Below are 9,986 nucleotides of genomic sequence, written 5' to 3' on the forward strand. Positions count from 1 at the left end.
GTGGAAGTGGTCTCCAGCTACAAGTACTTGGGTGTACACATGAATGACAACCTCAGCTGGAGCAACAACACCACCAGCCTGATCAAGAAAGCTCATCAGAGACTCTACTTCCTCAGACGACTGAGACGAGCTGGTCTGGAAGCTCAGTCCTCACCTCCTTCTACAGGTGTGCAGTGGAGAGCATCCTGTGCTCCAGCATCAATGTGTGGCATGGAGGCTGCACAGCTGCAGAAAGAAAAGCTTTGCAGAGAGTGGTGAAGGCTGCACAGAAGATGTTGGAGTCAGTCTCCCCACCATCACAGACATCTACACCTCCAGATGCAGGAAGAGGGCCACCTGCATCATGAAGGACCACACTCACCCAGCACACACTTTTTGCCCCACTCCCCTCAGGAAGGAGGTTAAGGAGCATTAAGTGTAGAACCACTAGACTGAGGAACAGCTTCTACCCTGAGGCTGTTAGACTCATGAATCTCTAACTAGAATAATCACTGTGAAAAATCACATTGTGTTGCAGCTGATCTATTTCATGTTGCTGCTGATCTGTTTCGTGTTGATGTGTTCATGCGTGCTTGTCTGCTCACAAAGACTCATGTTTGTGCTGCTGTTCAACGTAATGTTTTTATGTTATTAGTGCTTAGTGTATATTTAGTTGATGTTTTTCTTAGTTCATATCTTAGATGTTATCACTGTTTTTCTTTTACATTTTATTGTTGGATGTAACTGGGACCCTGTGTTCATAATGTCGTTCCACCACATGTACCACATGATGTGGAACGACAAAGAATCTCTGACTCGGACTCTCTCTCTATGAACTTTCACCCATTTCTTTCATCATCTGAAACAAATAAGGCCGATGAGGTCACACAGTCAACCTACTGATACACTCTGATAGGCTGTGCTCCAGGAAGAAGGCGGAGCCTAGGGCCAAGACAAAGGTCTGAGGTTGAGCTACGTCAGCTCTTCCAGTTTTGTGAGCTCCTCGCGTGTCGATTCGGGAACATTCAGCGATGAACCTGTAACTATTTCCTGCCTGATTACATTAAATTGGTAAACTAGATCTCTTGATTTATTTGAGTTAGAGCGAGTTTCCTCTCCATCTGGGAATACCATACCATACCATACCAACTTTATTTATAGAGCACTTTATGCACCCAACAGGACCAAAGTGCTTTACACAATTATATAATACAATACAATGATAAAATGGAAGCGTAAAAATTAAAACAGGAATAAAATAATAAAATAAAATACAAACACAATAAAACAAGGTAAAACATCTCAGATTGTGCTAAAAGGCCAAAGAAAAAAGATGAGTTTTAAGAAGGGACTTAAAAACCTCAATTGAAGAGGCCTGTCTTATGTTCAATGGAAGGTCATTCCAGAGCCTGGGAGCTATCACAGAAAAAGCTCGGTCCCCTCTAAGCTTACGCTTTGTCTTCGGGACCTTCAGAAACAACTGGTCAGCTGACCTGAGTGAACGAGAGGGTGTGTAAGAATGTAGCAGCTCAGACAGGTATGGAGGGGCATGGCCATTTAAAGCTTTAAAAACAAATAAAAGTATTTTAAAATGAATCCGGTAATGCACCGGCAACCAATGTAAAGAGGCCAAAACAGGAGAAATACTGTCAAATTTCCGTGTACCTGTTAAAAGTCGTGCAGCTGCATTCTGAACCCTCTGAAGCTGGGAAATACATGAATCACTAATACCTATGTAAAGTGCATTGCAGTAATCTAGCCGTGTGGTCACAAATGCATGGATTGCTGTTTCAAAATGCTGTCTGGGAAGAATTGGTTTTACTTTAGCCAGCTGCCTCAAATGAAAAAAGCCTGACTTTACAACTGTTTTAATTTGAGACTCCATCCTAAGACCAGCATCCATCTTGACCCCTAAATTTGTAACAACTGGCCTGACATACTGAGCCAAAGAGCAATCAACAGGCAGAGAGTCTTCATTCGAGCTGCCAAAAATCACTACCTCTGTCTTGTCTTCATTTAATTTCAAGAAATTTTGGGCCATCCATGCCTTCAAATCCTCCAAACATAGAAACAGAGACCGAAGAGAAGTGGAATCTGCTTTCTTTAAAGGTAAATAAATCTGTGTGTCATCAGCATAACAATGAAAAGCAATCCCGTATTTCCTAAAAACAGAGCCAAGAGGAAGGAGATACAGTAAGAACAAAAGAGGACCCAAGACTGAGCCCTGCGGAACACCACATGATAGAGGAGCAGAGGATGATCTATTGCCATCAAGACAGACACAAAAAGTGCGTTTTGTCAAATAAGACTTAAACCAGTCTAGAGCTGTTTGACCAAGGCCCACATATTGTTCCAGACGAGCAATTAAAATCCTGTGATCAACTGTGTCAAAAGCAGCTGATAAATCCAACAACACCAAAACAACACAGTCACCAGAATCAGTTGCCCAAAATATATCGTTAAAAACTTTTAAGAGAGCTGACTCTGTGCTATGAAGTGATCTAAAACCAGATTGGAAAATCTCTAAAATATTATGTTCAATGAGATAAGACATTAGTTGCTTATAAACTACCTTCTCAAGAATTTTCGAGATGAAAGGCAATTTTGAAATTGGTCTGTAGTTCGCTAGGACAGCAGGATCCAAATTTGATTTCTTAATTAGAGGCTGGACAACTGCATGTTTCAGATTTTCAGGAACAACACCTGAGGACAAGCTACTATTAACAAGAGCAAGGATCGACAGACCTATAGTATTAAAAACCTCATTGAACAGTCGAGGTGGAATAGCATCATCTGGAGAACCAGTTGGCTTCAAGTGACTAACGACCTCCTGCAGGGATTGCAAAGTCACACATTCAAAGCTATTAAAAACAGCAGGGCAAGACACAGTATCAATAGGGTCATACACAATGGGTATGATCTGTGCCCTAATAGAAGTGACTTTCTCAACAAAAAAGTTTAAAAAGCTTTCACAAACAGCAGGGGAAGTCTCCACAAAAGCACCATGTGGGGCATTTAGAACAGAGTTAATAGTTTTAAATAAAATAGTTGGATTGCAACTGTTTGATACAATTATATTTGTCAGGTATCTTCTTTTAGCGTCTTTTACAATCCTTTGATAACAGCGCCAGCATTCCTTCAATATTTGCAGCGACACCTGCAAATTATCCTTTTGCCATTTTCGTTCAGCTTTACGACAGTTCCTCCTGGCAGCCCGAGTGTCGTCATTTAACCAGAATAAAAGAACGAGACACCGGAAGTAGAGAGTTGGACCGGTTACAGGGACGGACCCGGTCCAGATTCTCACAATGACCAATGAGGTACTCTCGAAGACCATCCCCCAAGAAAGACAACGTGTATTGGGCAGCTATTTGAGCGCCCAGGTGTGACGAGACTAAATGTTTTGGCAGCATGAAGCTCATGAGCCCGTCAAAAAAAAATCCATAAATTAGCTGCAGCATTGTATAAGCCACGGATTTTAAAGCCTGTGAAAAAAGTAGTGGCTAATAGTCTGGAAATTACACTTTTTATATAAATAAAACTCAGCATAAGATATCTGAGTCATTTTACTGTTTAAAACTGTCATTCTCAAATGTACATACTGTTGGTTTCAGGTTGAATATTAACTGAAACATCTTTACATGTGTCTTACGCTGGAAGGTCCCCTCGAGAATTAATAAGACACACATAACACAGATATACTAGAAGAGCAACCGGAAGATTTAAAGTTAAGTTGTGTGGAAAGAAACAAGAGTGCCCTGAAAGTAAACAAATACTAGACATGGTCATTTGCATTATTCAAAATACTACAGCTGCTGAGCATTTCTTTCAAAAAGACACAGAGGACTTTTGCCATCAGCAAAGTGTTTGAGTTGAGGGTTCATGTTCACATGGTTTCCCACCGCTGGACTTTACACTTGATACTTCTCACCATTCTCAGATTTCTCTCGGTGCCTTCTGACACCAGCTGCCTTTGTCTACGGGTCAGAAACCATCATGTTCATGGACTGCTCCACCTCTGACTCGGATAGCTTTATCTGTCTTCTTAAGACGAACTGGAGCCAAAAACTGCTGCGTCACTGTGCCGAGTATGTCCCTCCCATGGTGCAACCTGAGAGATCAGGAAAAGCAAAGCACCAACACTGAGGGTGTGGATCCGCAGCAGCAGGGACAACAACACAAAAGACTTGCTCGCAATGTCCTTTAGTCTTACAAGACGCAACACATCTGTCTCACTAGTACATGTAACTGCGACAGCAGTGTCTCAGCCTCTAAGCAGAAGCCTTTATGTTTTCAACACCTTCTAGCTCAAAATTAGACTGCTGGAGTGAAATTGCCCTGACAGTGCGTTACACACACCCCCACACAAACACACAGAGACACAAATGAGATTTCACTGCTAAACCAGAACAATGAAAAGGAGAAGGGGTTCTCTGCAGGCCAAAAGTGGGCGTTTCTGGCTAATGGGCGTTTGTGGGGGGGCAAACACTGATTAGCTAGCTGTATTTGCTGCTCTTTAGCTAAGTTATGTCAACTATTTTTTTAAACTGAAGGTTTCTAAGAACCAGCGTTATATCTGCTGTCAGACACAAGAAGATAATGGCCCAAAACAAAAGCTAAAAACAAAATTTGCTCTTTAGAAGTGTCTTGTATGAGACGTGCTCTATGAAAGGAGCTGAAACATGGAGTAGGGTTGACCTTTAAAATGTGAGACAGCTGAGGAAGTGAACCAGTAAACAGAATACCTGCTCCAGGTGCAGAAATCTGACAGAACCTGACATTCACTCATCTGCAGTGACTGCAGGTTGAACAAGACAATGTTAAGTTAAAGGAAACATCCTTTGTCCCAAGGCCAGTTTAAGTATCATTAATATTTTTCTTTCTTTATGAATCAATTGTAACGATTTTCATATTTTTCAACAACCAAAATGGATTTTGTTTTTTTTTAATGTTACGGCTAGGTATTAAAAAAAACCCTAACATTTAGCTCTCCCCACTACCCAGTTATGTTGCTCTTGTTTTGAAATGTAACTGGAAGTTCTGTGTTAAGAAAGGCGGAAAGAGAAGTTATGGAGACGCCGCTAATGTCGAACCGGTTAACACCATAGATATAATATGTCTGTGGTTAACACAATCTGCCAGTAACGCTTTGTTTTTAGACATAATGAGTCTGTGGTTAACACAAACGGCTTTTTATCGTTCAGCCTTTTTTCCTATTGTCCAATCAGATGTGGCAGACCAGACACGCCCATTTTATATCGTCCAATCAGATGTGGCCCGCCAGACACACCCATTTTCCTATAGTCCAATCAGATATGGTCCCCCGGACACGCCTCGTCCAATCAGATGTGGCCCCCCAGATACGCCTTCCGAATTTGTCTGGAGATACCTATTTGATGAAAAGGGCATGATGGGGAAGTTGTGGGTGGGGCAGCAATCTGCTCAAAAAAAAAAGAAAATCATTTCTTGAAGGAATGGATTTCTCCAGGCAACTTCTATTCTTTAGTCTTAAACTTTTGATGGAAATTATTGGAATTAACATTTTGGTCAAAATCTAAAAAAGTTCAATCTGGTCCTCTGGACATTCAAAAAAACAAAACAAAGCAAACAAATCTAGATACGTTTCGTCTTTCATCCTGAGGACTTCCTCAGTCTGAGGAGCTGTATTCAGCTCAGTCTCTTAAATAGCACCTTCTCAGAGTGGATCAACCAGTTTGCTGCTGACAACCAGAACCAGCTGATCACATGATCAAGAAGGACCATCAGCCTAACAATGGATCATTAGCACCTGATGGCTGTTTACTGTTCACAGAGGGCTGAGTGATACTAGCAATCACAGCATTGTAAGAGGGGGACAGTTGAACCCGGAGGCCTCCACCCATGTTTAACGATGGACGATTTCTTTTCACAAAGATGGCCTCCTTTACTCCTCTCTCAAACCATCGTTCCTCTCTGTCCAGGATGTGAACATCTTCATCCCTGAAAGAGTGACCACTGGCCTGGAGATGAGTGTAGACCTCAGAGTCCTGGCCTGATGATGTTGATCTTCTGTTCTGGGCCATCCTTTTGGCCAGTGGCTGTTTAGTTTCCCCGATGTAAGACTGATCACAGCCCTCCTGACACTGAACAGCATACACAACATTACTCTGTTTGTGCCGGGGGACTGGATCTTTGGGATGAACCAGTCTTTGTCGTAATGTATTTTGGGGTTTAAAAGCCACTGGGACGTTGTGTTTAGAAAATAAACGTCTCAGTTTCTCTGATACTCCCTCAACATATGGAATGACCACTGGTCTGGGTCTGGGTTCCTCCTTTTCACCTGTTGGCTGACTGGAGTCCTGTTTGGGTTTCTTCTCTGCTTTCAGGAAGGCCCAGTTAGGATATCCACATTGCTCTAGAGCCTGTTTTGTGTAGGATTTCTCCTTCTGCCTGGCTCCCGAGCTAGTGGGGATGCTGTCTGCTCTGTGATACAGAGTCCTGATGACTCCTAACTTGTGCTCCAAAGGGTGATGGGAGTCAAACTGCAAATACTGGTCTGTGTGGGTGGGTTTGCGGTACACCTCGGTTTGCAAATGTCCTCTATCAGAGACTGAGACCTCACAGTCCAAGAAAGCCAACTTGCCATTTTTTTCATCTTCTCGTGTGAACTTGATGTATTTATCCACAGAGTTGATGTGGTCAGTAAAATGTTGGACTTCCTGAGATTTAATTTTAACCCAGGTGTCGTCAACATACCTGAACCAATGACTTGGTGGTGTCCCTGACAAGGACGTCAAGGCTCTCTTTTCTACCTCCTCCATGTACAGGTTGGCACCAATAGGAGAAACTGGAGACCCCATAGCACACCCATGTTTCTGCCTATAATATTGCTCCCCATATGTGAAGTAGGTTGACTGCAGGCACAGTTTCAAGAGTTGACACAGTTGTTCTGTGGAAAGCGTGGTCCTGCTGCTCAGAGTGGTGTCTGATTTTAATCTTAAACTGACCACCTCTACTGCATCATCAACAGGAATGCACGTAAAGAGTGATGTGACATCAAAAGAGACCATTGTTTCATCAGTCTCCATGATGACATCCCTCACCTTATCCACAAAGTCCATGGTGTTCTGTATGTGGCACAAACAGAGTAATGTTGTGTATGCTGTTCAGTGTCAGGAGGGCTGTGATCAGTCTTACATCGGGGAAACAAAACAGCCACTGGCCAAAAGTATGGCCCAGCACAGAACATCAACTTCATCAGGCCAGGACTCTGCGGTCTACACTCATCTCCAGGCCAGTGGTCACTCTTTCAGGGATGAAGATGTACACATCCTGGACAGAGAGGAACGATGGTTTGAGAGAGGAGTAAAGGAGGCCATCTTTGTGAAAAGAAATCGTCCATCGTTAAACAGGGGTGGAGCCTCCGTGTTCAACTGTCCCCCTCTTACAATGCTGTGATTGCTAGTATCACTCAGCCCTCTGTGAACAGTAAACAGCCATCAGTGTGCTAATGATCCATTGTTAGGCTGATGGTCCTTCTTGAGCATGTGCTCAGCTGGTTTTGGTTGTCAGCAGCAAAACTGGTTGATCCACTCTGAGAAGGTGCTATTTAAGAGACTGAGCTGAATACAGCACCTCAGACTGAGGAAGCCTCTTGGATGAGAGACGAAACGTTTCTACATTTTTTTTGCTGTTTTGCTTTGTTTTTTTTTTTGAATATCCAGAGGACCAGATTTAACTTTTTTAGATTTTTCTACCTGGATTATTGAGCATGCATCAGGATATTTTGAACCACTTACTGAACTAGTTCTTTTTAGAATCCAGGAATAGGATTCTAGGATGTTGTTTTAATATTCACAGCTGAGAAACCCATTTAAAACCTCCCTATTTTGTTAGAACTGAACCAAGCTTCTTGAATCCATGAACACGAGGTGGTGAAATTATAGTCCAGATTTTTACATTTTATGCTTTACTTTAATTGATTTGCAAGGGAACAGTGTTAATGCACAATCCAAATAATGATTACATCTGGTTATATAGTGGAATCAGTAATAGAGTCCATACATTGTTTGAGAGAGGCTCTTGTTAGTTGATTTTCATGTCCAAATATTGGAAGTCCAACTAATGCGGTGATTTCCTTGCTCCGATGAGCTGAGATAGGGAGTTTGGCTTTCAGGTCCGAGCTGAGCTGAGAAAAATTCTTCTCTTCGAATCTTCAAGTTCCCTTTAGTTACTAAATGCGTCAATGAACTGTCCTTTAAAACTCTCCACGCGCTTCAGCCCCGATTGTTAATGCTGAGCCTTTTTTATACATTTGCCTGCCCATTCTGTAATTTCTGCATAGCAACAGTCCTGGATACGGACTATTCTACAACGTCAGATCACATGTTCAACGTCACGGTCATTGCTAAAATTATCTTTGACTGCCACTAGGTCTGTTTTCCTGTTTTTATGCAGAGAGCCTCTTCACTTAATGTAACTTGTTCCTATTTTCTACAGATAACTTCCTCTTTTTCTTCCTACTGGCCTGGCCATCTGTTCAGACTTCCACTTCCTGTGGTGACTTGACACATGAACATTAAGCTGTGAACTTGACCTTTTGACCATTGATTTTTTTCACTTTTTAGTCAGTAACACTAATTCATTTACTCTTAATCATTTAAAGTTAACTCACTTTAAAATAAGCTTTCCCTATAATATCTTGATTTAAGCTCTATAATTTCTTCAACATTGATTGTCTTAATTCATAGGATTTCACATTCTTAAAACATAGTACATTAGAAAGACTTCACACACTGTTACATACTAATATATAGATTTATTTCAGTAAATAATCATTTTTTGCTTTTTCAGAAGTTTTAGTAAATAAACCTTTCTTGCTTTTCTAGAACACGTACTCAGGGGTCTGTGGTTTGTACTGCTCTTAACCTTCTTTTAGGTCATGAGAACTGACTTCATACTTCGCCTGAAATGCACATCACTTGACATAGTGCTCTGAATTATAAATTAAGTTTAGACAGTTGTTGTTCAAACTACAAAATTAACAGAAAAAAGAACAGTTCCTTTGTATTTCATTTTTTACATTTTAAAAAACAAAATTTTAACATATTAGACTACAGACCTGTTTTAAGCCTCTTACTAAAAATAAAGTGCACATCAGTATTTTGCTTTTACAAAATCACAAGGTTTGAGGTCCTTTTGAGGATGTAGTGATGTAGCTGTTAGCTTCACTACTAATTAATTATTCTTAAAGCTAGTTCAAGCACAAAGAATATTAATTGTTTAATTACAACGGATTCTTTTCTTTTTCGAGTTAAATTTCTGTTATGTGACCAAGATAACTTGTGAGTGGCCCGTTTAATCAGTGACATGAGACACTATTTTATCTTTGACCCATCAGAATAAATGCGGTCATTCATTTCACAGAATCAAAATTTAACATCAAAACATGTACACATTGATTTGCTGATCTGTTTCTGATTAATAAACTTGGCACGCTTTACTAACAAGACAACAGAACATTACTGACTGAGACTGATTCATCTCTGAAGGCATCTAGCTTGATTTACTGGCGAATAGAGAAGTTTTAAGAGAGGAGGAATAGATTTAAGGAGGAAGTTTTAGATGGATGAAAGTTATGTGTTGAACCAACACATGGCACCCTTCCTCCGACATCCAGCTCAGCCCTCCGGTACACTTCAGGACGTGCAGCGACTTTGTTACCTTAGCAGAGGATGTATCCACTCCAGAACAGAAGTCCATTGGTATGCTCCCTTTTCACCGTCTCCGGTTAGAGTAGCTGGGGGTCATCCGAAATCGTGACGAAGTACTCGGTTCAACTGAATAAGCTTCCTTAGGAGTTGAGCTTTTAATGCTCGGGTTGAGTCACAGCCGAGGCAGGCTGTGACTACGCTGGACTGGAGAGACCTTTGGCACATGGTCAAATCCATCTGCTACTTAGTTGAGTCTCATTTCCGACTGAAAGTTCCAGCAAGACTGCCAGACTAAGACTCGTGAAGATTTTGAAG

General features: G+C 41.4%; 1 protein-coding gene across 1 annotated transcript in view; it reads left to right on the plus strand.

Moving 5' to 3' along the window:
• vps37ba (VPS37B subunit of ESCRT-I a) overlaps positions 1–9,986 on the plus strand; it is a gene marked incomplete in the record, with an annotated part of 51,102 nt that overhangs the window by 5,285 nt on the left and 35,831 nt on the right.

Source organism: Nematolebias whitei, chromosome 8 (genome assembly GCF_014905685.2).
Source record: "Nematolebias whitei isolate Nwh7 chromosome 8, NemWhi1, whole genome shotgun sequence".
NCBI lineage: Eukaryota > Metazoa > Chordata > Actinopteri > Cyprinodontiformes > Rivulidae > Nematolebias > Nematolebias whitei.